Consider the following 12728-nt stretch of genomic DNA (forward strand, 5'->3'; position numbering starts at 1 on the left):
TGAAAGACACATATAAACATATCTATAGCAGGACTATTAATAGTGTCCCCAAACTAGAAACTATTCAAATGTCCATCGTTAAAGCAAAATATGTCCTGAAACGGGCTCCATACTTCTATATTCGAGTCCTCATGGATAAACAATAACCTAACGTAGGAGTATGCGCCTGTAACAGTAGCTGAATCTTGGCCAATCCCAGCAGCCGTACTTCAACCACTCATACACTGTCGAGTGTTCAGACTGTGCTCAAATAAGGCAAAGGCCGACCTGTAACCAATTCAGTGGTTTCTGTACCTCACTTTGGATTTCTGGACATCACTTCCCTTTTTCTTGTCTATTAATATGTTCTGACCACGAGGCATCCCTGGAGTCTTCCTGAATTTGCAGCGATTCTGAGGGCTTCTTGATTCACAAATTGTTCATTGTTCAATTAAACTCCTTTACATTTAATTTGGCCGAAGTTTTTCTTTTAACACCACCAATAATAGATTGAACAATACATTTCAGCACATTCATATAATGGAATACTATAGAGCAATGAGAATAACCAACTCACAACAATCCCAAAGTATGTGGATGAATCAGACTAACATACTATTGAGTGGAAGAAGCTAGTCACAAAGGAGAACATACAGCATTATTTCATTTATTTAATGTAAACAAACAAAAACCAAAACACAAAAACAGGCAAAACTTTGTTATCAGTATTCATGCCAGTGGTGGCATTTGTAGAGTTAGTGATGACTGGCCTAGTAATGTGCTAGATCACGATCGAGGAGCTGGTTACATAGGTCTAGTTACCTGCTAAACATTTATTGAGGCATATGCCTATAACAGGTGCACTTTTCCATATTTTATGTTAGTTTTAGAAGTAATTAAACCTTCTTTATGAGTTTGGACCGAGCTTCTTCTAAATTTGCTTTTATAAAGAACTTTTTGTATCCCTTTAGAACTGACTAAAGGAAGGCAGTCAGAAAAATACACTGTAATGTCCTTGTCCTAAGTTCAAGACATTGCTGTGTCCAGAGGCATCACATTCTCTCTTCTCTCTCTGGAAGGGTAATCACTTGGTTTGCCACTTCACTTGGTTTATGGCAAAGCTCCAACTCCTCGCTCAATAGTCACTGATAACTCTTTTGTCTCAGGAGTCTGCATCTCCTCCACTTGGCAGATGATCTCAGACCAGCTCTCCTTTTATTCATGACAAAATTTTACTGCTTCTTCCTCCATGTTACTTTCCAAATTTATTTCCTCCTTGCTACTTCAGTCAACAAGACTTTCTTCCCAGGTCTCTTGATCATCTCTCTCTCTCTGTCTCCCTTTCATTTGCTCTCTCTCTCTCATTCCAAACATTATCTTTTATAATAATAATCAGATAATCTCCCGATTATCTTTTTTTCACCATTGGCCATATCCCTTAATTCTATTCTGATGCAATTGTTGATTACTTATATGAACCCTTCCATTGCTTTTTGCATTTCTACTTTCAGTTCTTTCTTATTTCTTTCACATTCCCACACTGGTCAGTCATGCCTGTTTTCTCCTTTTTTACTTTTCTCTCTTCTTAATTCTAAGCCTGCCTCCCCGGAGTTTGAAGAAAAAAAATAGTCCTTTCCCTAATGTTTAGTGTTCTAACAGTCACAGGAGAACTCAGCCATAAACTCCAGTGTTTCCCCAGCTTATCTCTTGCTGAACTGGAGGACCTTTATGTCAATGAATTCCTCCGACACCACAGGTAGATTCAGGGAGGTCAAGCACCCTGGGATGCTTGAGGAAAATTAACACCAGCTTTTATCTACCAATTGTAGAAACTAAGAGTTTACATTGCATCCATGTGTTCTTATTTCCTTGTACTGGATGTTTACAGAGGAGAGTCAATATTCTAACGGGGAGTTTTGCACTTTCAGTGTGTGACAAGCCTGTTCTACCCATGGGCGAATGAGGTTACCTTGGGGTAGTTCTGCTCTGCCTCTCCGTTCTCTGTTAGCTTTGGTAAAAAAAAAACTGCATATGGACCGTTATTTTGAAGAAGGAATCAGGAAACGTGTAAATGCATCTCAATTGCAAAGTATCTAAAATTTTCCAGGAAGATGATACTGAATAATTACACGAATTCCTGACTGCTAACTTTTTTATTGTATTACTTTAGTAAAGCACCAGAAATGAGCTTGATGCTGTCCGTGATTCACTTATTATCACACCCCATGAGATCAGGAAGAGTTTAAAACACAGTTGGTGTCATTTTTGCTTTCATTGATAATTAAATTATGTGTTTGTTGCCCTTTCATGTGAGAGTCAGCTTGCTGGCAAGAACTAGTGTGTTCGCTTCACTTGGTTTATGGCAAAGCTCCAACTCCTCGCTCAATAGTCACTGATAACTCCTTTGTCTCAGGAGTCTGCATCTCCTCCACTTGGCAGATGATCTCAGACCAGCTCTCCTTTTATTCATGACAAAATTTTACTGCTTCTTCCTCCATGTTACTTTCCAAATTTATTTCCTCCTTGCTACTTCAGTCAACAAGACTTTTTCCCCAGGTCTCTTGATCATCCCTCTCTCTCTCTCTGTCTCCCTTTCATTTGCTCTCTCTCTCTCATTCCAAACATTATCTTTTATAATAATAATCAGATAATCTCCCGATTATCTTTTTTTCACCATTGGCCATATCCCTTAATTCTATTCTGATGCAATTGTTGATTACTTATATGAACCCTTCCATTGCTTTTTGCATTTCTACTTTCAGTTCTTTCTTATTTCTTTCACATTCCCACACTGGTCAGTCATGCCTGTTTTCTCCTTTTTTACTTTTCTCTCTTCTATTCTATCACTTATGCTTAAGTTATCCCATATCCTGTTTAAAATAGGTTTTTCATTATTTTTCTTAAATATTCTCTTCCATAAGCTCTATTTGGCAAAATATATAACAGAGGAGCCCAGTTTTTCTCTCTCCATGCCCGCATCTGAATCTATGATGTGCTTGCGCAGTTGTACTACTTTGTCTATATTAGCTGAGGAATTTAAGACACATCTTTTATACAATTTTAATTTACTCATCCCAAATCTATATAAAAAATTTATTGGATGAACATGTTGAGAATTTTGGGGTTTCAATTTCAGTAAAGTGCATAGAACTTTTCTGGTCTTCATTTTCTATTTTTCCTGTACTCAGTAACATCTGGCTAAATCACGACTTCAGCCATCGCCCATCCTCCCAGAGTCTGTGTTGTGGCTGCTTCTGGGACTTCACAGTCCTGGTGCTTTTCTTCAACCTCTGGGAAATATCCCAGGAAAGTCCCTTAATATTTACTAGGTTCACAGAGTCAGAAACTGCAGAGAGAAGGACAGAGGTAAAAAAAAGAAAGAAAAAAGAGGAAGAAAATAATCACATGCAGAAGTGTATAGAAAAGAGAAGGAAAGAAATGGAAAGAAGGAAAACATGAAAATGCAACAGGAATAGAGACAAAAATTCTGGTTGGGAAACATCTGAAGGAAAAATAATGCTGAGATTACATCTGTTGCCTTCCAGGGACTTTATCTTTGCTTAACTGTGGGTTAGCTGGCTTGCAAGTTACCATTTGCAAAGAAGCAGCATGTCTCTGAACCTGTGAAATAAAGGGTTTTATTATTTTTCTGAGAAACACTTGATTATATGGCAATCTAATTTAGTATATGCATGATGATGAATGGGCACTAAAATCTAAATAGGGAGGTTACTAATCAAACACTGTAGAATTTAGATGTTTGTCTTCAGTTTTAGACATGGAACAGCAAAGAAGTGATGGAATCAAAATTATTATGATGGGGGAAAACACATCTCATTTTAAAGGAAAAATAATTCTGTTGACCAATGATACAACTATTTCTTGCTTTAGAGTCCCTGATCACAAAGTACAGATCTGGAAACTTGGCTTTTAAAGGTAATGATAACAGCCATAACCACCTGTATAGTGCATTATAGTTTCAAAAGTAAATCATTAAACTATATTTTATTGTCAGATAAGAAAAGTTTATGGGATTTTATTTCAAAGTAACTGTGAAGTGAATTGAATAAGTACTTTAAAATCCGATGTTTAAATTAAGACTTATTTCCCAATTTATGGGACCACTCTTAGTTTCAAAAATCATAGCCATAGCATTCGTTATCATTATTTTCCTCACATTTCAAGAAATACATAGAAAGAATTGCCATTAATATTATTTTATCTAAAGTGTGACTCAAAGTGAAAGTTAGAACCTTAAAATGTATGCCTGTCACTTTCTTACTTAAATAATGTTTCAGCAAGAAAACAACTAATGTAATCAGTCAGAGGATCAACAAAATCTTCACAGATTTCAGAAAACCTTGAAAAAATATTTATATTGAGTTCAACTTATGTATTCCTAAGTATAGACTATACTTTATAAGTCTTCAAGAAATCATGCCATGATGTGTACCATTACATTGTTTTCATAATTATTAATGAGTAGTATTGTTGTTAGTACCTTTTATTAGGAAATGTAATATTACTCCATACATAAAAACAGCCTGCTGCAAAGGTTGGAGACAGATTTGCTTAGGATGCTGCCACCTTCAGGAAATTTTACCTTATGATAATTTATATCTATGATATTAAGGAAGACATTTCTGTTTAAGGGGCATTGAAAATTCTCTGTGCTCAAATTATAATTTTATTTTTACCTGATGAGAGAGAATTGAAAAGTACTGTTAATATTTAAAATTCTATTTTGGAACACATTTGAAATGTGCCTTGTTATTCCATTGAGAAAAAAAACATGCCCTGAAGACTAATATCATAGAAAAATAATAATTAAAAAGTATTTCTTTACATTTCTTACTATGTATAGTCACATACATAATTTTATGTTTCCACTGAATTAACATTCTTCCAAAACACACACATCTATACAAAAGTTTTAGCTTATTAGAGTCCTTTTTTCTTTCACAAAAGGAACATGTTTTATTTTAACCACTGCAATTTCATAATAATTACACAAAGTTAATTATTTATTTGTACTCCACCTCTAAATCTCTCCCTCACACCTCTTTTAAGCATATTTTTGTGCAGTGACTTTCTCTGAACATTCTTTCATCAATGGAAAAGTTTGAACTCTTTACATTTGTCAGTTTGATGGTTAAAGCTTTGTATGATTTGTGGCTGAAATGTTAATTTCTCCGATTTTAATGAAGTTGAGGCTTTAAAAATATTTTATTGACCTTTTGCATTTTCCTTTCAGTGAGCGCCTCAATTTGTAGGAGCTCTGTGACTGTCCAGTTATAAACAGTGGTTGTGATTTTGAGTAGAAATCATTTCCCTCTCTGAGCCCAAGTATGCACCTTTGGGAAAGTGTGGAATTACTTTTCCATATCGTTGCTATGACGTTTACATGAAAATCACACATGAAAGTGACTGTTGTATGTCAATGCTTGTTAAACAAACATATAACAGTTTTTTACATCAGTTTTTATGATCTCGTTTATTAGAATCTAATCTCTCCATCACATTGCTCTTACACAGTTTGAGGATCTATTTCATTGCAGTTGAAACACTTAAGAACATTTGCTTATAAATAACAATTTACCCCTACACTTAGAGGATGCTCAAAAAGGAAATGGAGACTACTCACTTATATTTAGGAAGGCAGCAAAGAAGATGGTGTCCAGGCCTGGAAGTGAGCTCTTGATTTGAATCTTGGTTTCTTTAACTTACTTGTGTAATCTTGGGGAAGTGACCCCTCAACTCTCATATATAAAATAAGAAAAATAATACCTGTTTCAATTTTTATTGAGGCTAAATGAGATGAGGAATGTGCAATCTTTAGCATACTGTCTAGCACATAGAAAACTCAAAAGAAAGATGTTTATGGCTACCTATATTCATTTATCTAGTTATAGAAAATAAGTTGTCTGGTAACCTTGCTTTGTACGAAGTCTTCAGCCAACACTTACATTTTACTCAACTTGATTACATGTGTTTAAGACTTTCCCCTGTTTCATTTGGCCATTTACTTTTTTGAGTGTTAATACTTTCTAAAGACAGAACATGTGCACATGCACATCCACACAGATGCACTCTGAGTGTATAGAGGTAGTTCAGTTTTTAAGATAATCTAAATGTTTTCCATTTTATTCTTTACTCATAAGATGATCTTTTATTAAAAGCAGAGAGTAGAAGCACAAAGTCCCATTTCTGGTGTTCATACTCTATGAAATACTTTGGGACAAAGAGAGAGATATATATATCCTTATTTCTATTTGAATATAATTTTAAAATATGTATAACATTTTAAATTATATTGTTATATATACAATAAAAATATACCCCAATACTTTCGCACATTTAGGAATATATACTAAAACTCAAACAAAAGGAATCCATCATGACTATGATATATTATATGTGATCACTATAAGGTGCAGTGCTTATGTATCTGTAATATCTTGATATATCTAGCTTTGGAGACTGAGTAGTGGTGGATAACATTTAACATTATTGAGATCAGGTATGAGTACATAATATACATTGAGGTCCATACATAATTAACTAAATACAATTGGTGAATTTTATACATACACGAAGGACAAAATGATAAATACAAGAGCTAATATCTTCTTCTGTGCATTGTCTAATACTTTCTTTTAAAAAGAGAAATCTTGGCCGGGCGCAGGGGCTCATTCCTGTAATCCTCAAACTGCGGGAGGCCAAGGAGGGTGGATTGCTTGATTCCAGGAGTTCCAGACCAGCCTGGGCAAGACGGTGAAATGGTCTCTACTAAAAAGACAAAAATAAGCAAGGCGTGGTGGTGCGTGCCTGTCATCTCTGCTACTTGAGGGGCTGAGGCATGCAAATTGCTTGAACCCAGGAGGCAGAGGTTGCAGTGAGTCCAGATTGCACCACTGCACTTCAGCCTGGGCGACAGAGCGAGACTTCATCTCAAAAACAACAACAACAACAAAAACACCTTAATTGTCTACTAGTGTTAGGGGTATGTTAGGTCTTTTTTCACCTCATTAATCATGTTTGTTTTGGAGTTATGTTTCTATGTGTCACTGGGTGTATATTTAAGAACACTTTCATTTCAGCAAATAATTTATTATTGGATCAACCATAAAGTTATTCAAAACACACAGTGAGATATAATTGATTATTGTATAGTGACCTTGTATCCCTTGACCTTGCTAAATATCTCGCTATTTACAGGCATTTTATTCCAAGTGCTTTTGGACTTTTAAATACATAATCAATCTGTCTTAGAAGCAAGGTCATGTTACTTTGTTTTTTCCATATTTAGATCTTATATATATCTCAAAAACATTATATTAATTTCAAAAGAAAACAGGCACAAAAGAGTATAGACTATAATTTCATTTGTATTAACTTAACTTGAAAATCATGCAAAACTAACTCATGGTGATAGAAATCAAAAAATAACTTATCTCTGGGGCAGGGGAGGGCCACTGAGTGGAAAGAGGCCTAGAGGAGTTCTCTTGGGTGATCAATGTGTTCTTGATCTGGATATTTGTCACCTGGGGATATACATATGTTAAATTTGGAGATATACATATGGGGATATACATATGTTAAAATTCATTGAGCTGTACAACTAAGATTTGTGCATTCTCCTCTAGGTAATTTGCATCATTTTTTTCCTGCTTATTCTTTTTCTGATATGGGGAGGTAATGGAATAGTAAACATGGTGTCAGAGTCCTCCACATGGTTCTAGTTGGTTCAGGGCTCTATCCTTAACTGATAGCACCTAGGGATAGCAGCCCAAAATCCAAACCACAAAGCTCTCTGAAGGTTGCTACAGTCAAAGATTTACATCGAGGTTTTAGGTTATTAAAAATCCAGTCACCAGTTGAAGAATGGGAAATGATCACCTGTACTGGAATAATTGGGTTTGGATTCTTTTGATTTGAAATCTTGCCCAATATCACGGTGTTGTGAATAAAAGATACAACTAATGCTTTCAAAATTTAAGACATTATGTATTGATATAAAACAGCTTTTTAAAAGTAATTTATATTAATTGGAAGCTCTTCCAATGTATCCTTACTTTACAACTGTAATACAACTTGCAGACAGTTGCTATGTCCATTTGCAATTAAGTTAAATAGGCTGAAACATTATAAAATTATGGATGTTTATAAATATAAAATATCTATATACAGTTGAATAAAATGTGCACTCAGTACAGCTCAATATGCAAATTATTTTCTCATAGGAGGCAAAGCATGCCAAATAAGTAAAACAAGCATGAGTTACTTTAGTTAATATTAAGTTGAGTAGGAGGAACCAGACCCTGATAAGGGAAGAATGTCGATCTGTAGTTAAGCAAGAAATGTTAAAGAGGTGTGATTTGCTTTGTAAATAGTAACCATAATGAGACACAGAAAACCAGAGATGTGTGCTTTAAGACACAATGCCAGACACCATTTGCTTCGATCTTCTCTTTTTATTTTATTTATATTCAAATTTCCAAAACACCAGTTTTAAAATAATTAAATGAACAGGCACATTCAGTCTTTCAAAGTGTGATAGATAAGGTTTTAAAAGTTATTGTGAAAATATTTGTTGGGTACGTAAATGTATATTTGAGTTAAGAATGAATCACCATCCTCTTTCTTTACCCCAATAGACACTCCATGCCATAAGGGAGCATACCCTCCTGTCCTCCTGGCTCTGGGCATGTGGAACCATGCCTTCTATTGGTCATTCAGAATTGTCTCAAGGACTCATATGGAAACCTGAACCTGCAGGGTCTCTGAAAGCTTAGGAAATCCTCAGATAGATGCCTTGGAAATGCCCCACCCTGTCAGAGAAATCTCTTAAAAGTGGTGGGCCACTTTGAGCCTTACTGTTTCTCAGTCTGCTGAATCCGTTTAACATGGGGCTGCAGAGGGCAGGAGTCTGGCTGAGCACAAATCTTTAGCATCTGTGGTTTTGGAACAGGATATGGTTATGCTAGACTTTGTCAAGAATTTGGGGCTTCTGGGTTCAGAAAACATGCTCAAAAAATGCCTGAGGTTGTTTTGGAGCAAATATTTGGAGATTCCTTATTTTGTTCTAGAAACTGCCCTGGAATTTGGGGAATAAAGTTCAAGGGACCCAGTAAACCTGCTTGGACTCCTGAATAACAAGACTGGACTTAAATAGGGATCTGCCAACAGCTGGTCCATAATCATAAAAAAAAAGTGTTACAAAAATGTCAAAATGACAAGTAGCAGTCTTATGTCCAGTCCCTACCTATCCCTCATTCCTACCTACCAGAGGCGACCTCTTTCAATTCTGATCTTCTGGGATTTCTTTCATATTGTTAAATGTACTTATGCTGACTTCTCTTTGGTTCAAAATTTGAGATATAATCTATTAAATTCCTTCTACAGAAAATGAGACCATCATTTAGCTCTCTTTAAAACTAACAAGTGGAAAAATTCGTTTCACATAGACATTTGTCTTTCAACTCATCTGCCTAATTCAGTTATTCCATGATTTTTAGTAAGATGACAATTCAGTGCTTATATTATTCTGACTTCCTATGCATCGTTTACAGCTGAACCAGGTAATATTCTTTTGTGTAATTTTCATGTCTCTTGGAATTAGTTAACAATTGATGTTTACATTTCCACGTATTTTTCATTAAGTCATCCTCAACATTTGCAGAACTCTGAAAGCTTAGGTAATCATTCCCTCTGTTTTTAAAATTTGTTTAATTGTTAGTTTGCCTGATTTGTTTTTTAAGTTTCTCTCCTGGAGTATTCTACCTGGGCTGCAGTTTGGGCTGCTTGCTCTCCGTATCAGACTTGTCTTAGGACTTCCCTTCATTCTCATCCTTAGACTTTTGTGTGCGTGTGTGTGTGTGTGTATGTGTGTGTGTGTGTGTGTGTGTGTGTGTGTGAGACAGAGTCTCGCTCTGTCATCCAGGCTGGAGTGCAGTGGTGTGATCTTGGCTCACTGCAGCCTCTGCCTCCCAGGTTCAAGCGATTCTCCTGGCTCAACGGCGCGTCATCACACCCCGCTAATTGTTTTTTTTTTTTTTTTTTTTTTTTTGGTGTTTTAGTGGAGATGGGGTTTCACCACGTTGGCTAGGCTGTTCTTGAACTCCTAACCTCAAATGATCCACTCGCCTCAGCCTCCCAATGTGCTGGGATTACAGGCATCAGCCACGATGCCTGGCTTTCATATGTAGACTTTTCTGCTGCTCTCTCCTTTGCTGGATCTCTCGCTTCTCAGGTCTCATGATTTCTGTTTTCTTGACTTGTTTCCTTGTTGTGAGAGAGCAGCTTCTGAGAACAGGTGCTTTGAAAGTAATCATTTTGAAACTTGACATATATTAAAATGATTTTATTTATTCTCACGCTTCATTGATTGTATGATAGATATCAAAGTCTAAGATAGAAATTAATTTCCCTCAGAATTTTACATCTATTGTCCCATTGTCTTTTAACTTCTAAGACTGTGATATTTACCATTATTCCAACTGAAGTAATTCAGGAATGGAAAATCAAATATAGTGTGTTCTCACTTATTAATGGGAGCTAAGCTGTGAGGATGCAAAGCATAAGAATGATATAATGGACTTTGGTGTTTCTGGGGAAAGGGCGGGGGGCGGGGTGAAGGATAAAAGACCATACGTTGGGAACAGTGTACACCGCTGGGGTGATGTGTGCACCACAATCACAGAAATCACCACTAAAGAACATATTCACATAACCAAACACCACCTGTTCCACCAAAACTGTTGAAATAAAAGTTAAAAAAAAATTTCCTTCTTTAGTCTTAAAAATATTTTAAAAGCATATTAAAAAAGAAAATTGTGTCATTTAGTGTCGTTTCGTCAAGGAGAGTACATACTTGTGTTCAAACTCCAATGTTTAACCTTTTTAATTATACTACATTGATTTCTTGTTTTCTCAAGTACTTCGTACCTGCTCAAACATGCTTGATTGCTTGTTAAGGCCAAGACATAACACATTGATTTGTGCTTCAGTGGGCATGAAGCACATTATTAACATGAATAATAATTTTGTTATTTAAAAACAATTTTTTTTTGAGATGGAGTCTCACTTTGTTGCCCAGGTGGGAGTACAGTGGTGCAATTTCTGCTCATTGCAACCTCCGTCTCCTGGGTTCAAATGATTCCCCTGCCTCAGCCTCCCAAATAGCTGGGATTACAGGGGTGTGCCACCATGCGCAGTTAACTTTTGAATTTTTAGTAGAGATGGAGTTTCACCATCCTGGCCAGGCTGGTCTTGAACTTCTGACCTCAGGTGATCCGCTCGCCTTGGCCCCCCAGAGAGCTGGGATTACAGGCGTGAGCCACCGTGCCCAGCCTAAAAACAAATTTTGATATTGGAGCATTATTGCACAATTGAAAAAGAAAGTTAATGGGTCAAGAGAGTTCCAGAAAATATACAGAGATCTCTGAGTTACCAAAATACTTTACCGCTGTTCTGTTTGAGTAGTTACTTAGTTTTTATGCTTCTTAATTTTAAGATGATGGCCTAAAAATTTATGAGAAATTCTTTAGTTCTGAACATATGTTATTGAAACTTTCTGAAACTAAAATTTCTGAAAGACTAGTGATAAACTTATTTGCTGTAGAAAAAGTTCTATTGTAAAATCCTTAATCATACTCTACCTATGAAACATAACTTTCAATAATACATTTTCAGCATTTAAAACACTTCCTTTAAGCTCATTCATGTACCTTATAATTGTTCACATATGCAACTGATTTAAACCCCCTAAGTACCAGAATGAACCTAAAGATACACAGTTCTTGGCAAGCCTAGTAATTTCTATCTGTATCTCAAATATAGTACATATATGAAACCAGGCTTCTTTCAGTTAGTTTTAAACAATGATAAAATTAGATGAGATGAGACAGAAAAAATTACATTTATAAGAAATTCTTTGTGAAAAGGAATTTGACTGTGGGAGGAAAACAACAGAGATATCACAGACTGAATATACCTGAAATCAAACCTAAATGATGGTAATGAGATTAAAACAATTGTTTGTGTACAAGGGTAAAGATAGAGAGAAAGCAGACAATTGTGATGACTTTTAGAAGTTAGAAATCAGATGGACAAGTGGAATTTGAATCAGTAGATGACTGAAAATTGAAACCAAAGTAGATGTATTAACATCTGAAAACCTAAAAGGCCTCATGGATTGGAGACAGATACAGAGGGAGAGGAAAGTAAGGTTGAGAGTCAATTATTGCAATAATTAGTGCCCTCACTTTCAAATTCTGCACAGTTGATGGATGTCCCTCCTTTAACCAAGAAGATTAAAAGGTTACTCTCTGGAGAGTAACTGAGTAAATTTCAGTTAGAAAGACTCTGAGCTTGCAATTACCTCCTATGGTGAGATGGGTTAAATAAATATAGGTATTTGAATGGTAAGATCCTGACAACTTTGCTTCATTAGCTCAGAGATGTTGACTGCCAGCGTTATTTCTCCAAGGCAGAGAAATGAAAGATTGTTTTGTAGAAAAGAGTCTGGAGTACTCAAATGTAATATCCTAGATAGGTTGCCCAGTAACAGAGTCCACAAGTTGACACTCCCTGTTCATACACACTGCGCTTGTATTCAGTTTTTTCATTGCTTCATTCTTAAATATGACTAGCATCAAACTTCCCAGCAACTCTGAAAACTAGAAACCAAAGATAAATGTCTTTGAAATACTTAGAAAAAATGACTACCAACTTAAAATACTATTCCT

The sequence above is a fragment of the Rhinopithecus bieti genome, unplaced genomic scaffold (assembly GCF_001698545.2).
Source record: "Rhinopithecus bieti isolate Rb0 unplaced genomic scaffold, ASM169854v2 scaffold_44774, whole genome shotgun sequence".
Taxonomy (NCBI): Eukaryota; Metazoa; Chordata; class Mammalia; order Primates; family Cercopithecidae; genus Rhinopithecus; species Rhinopithecus bieti.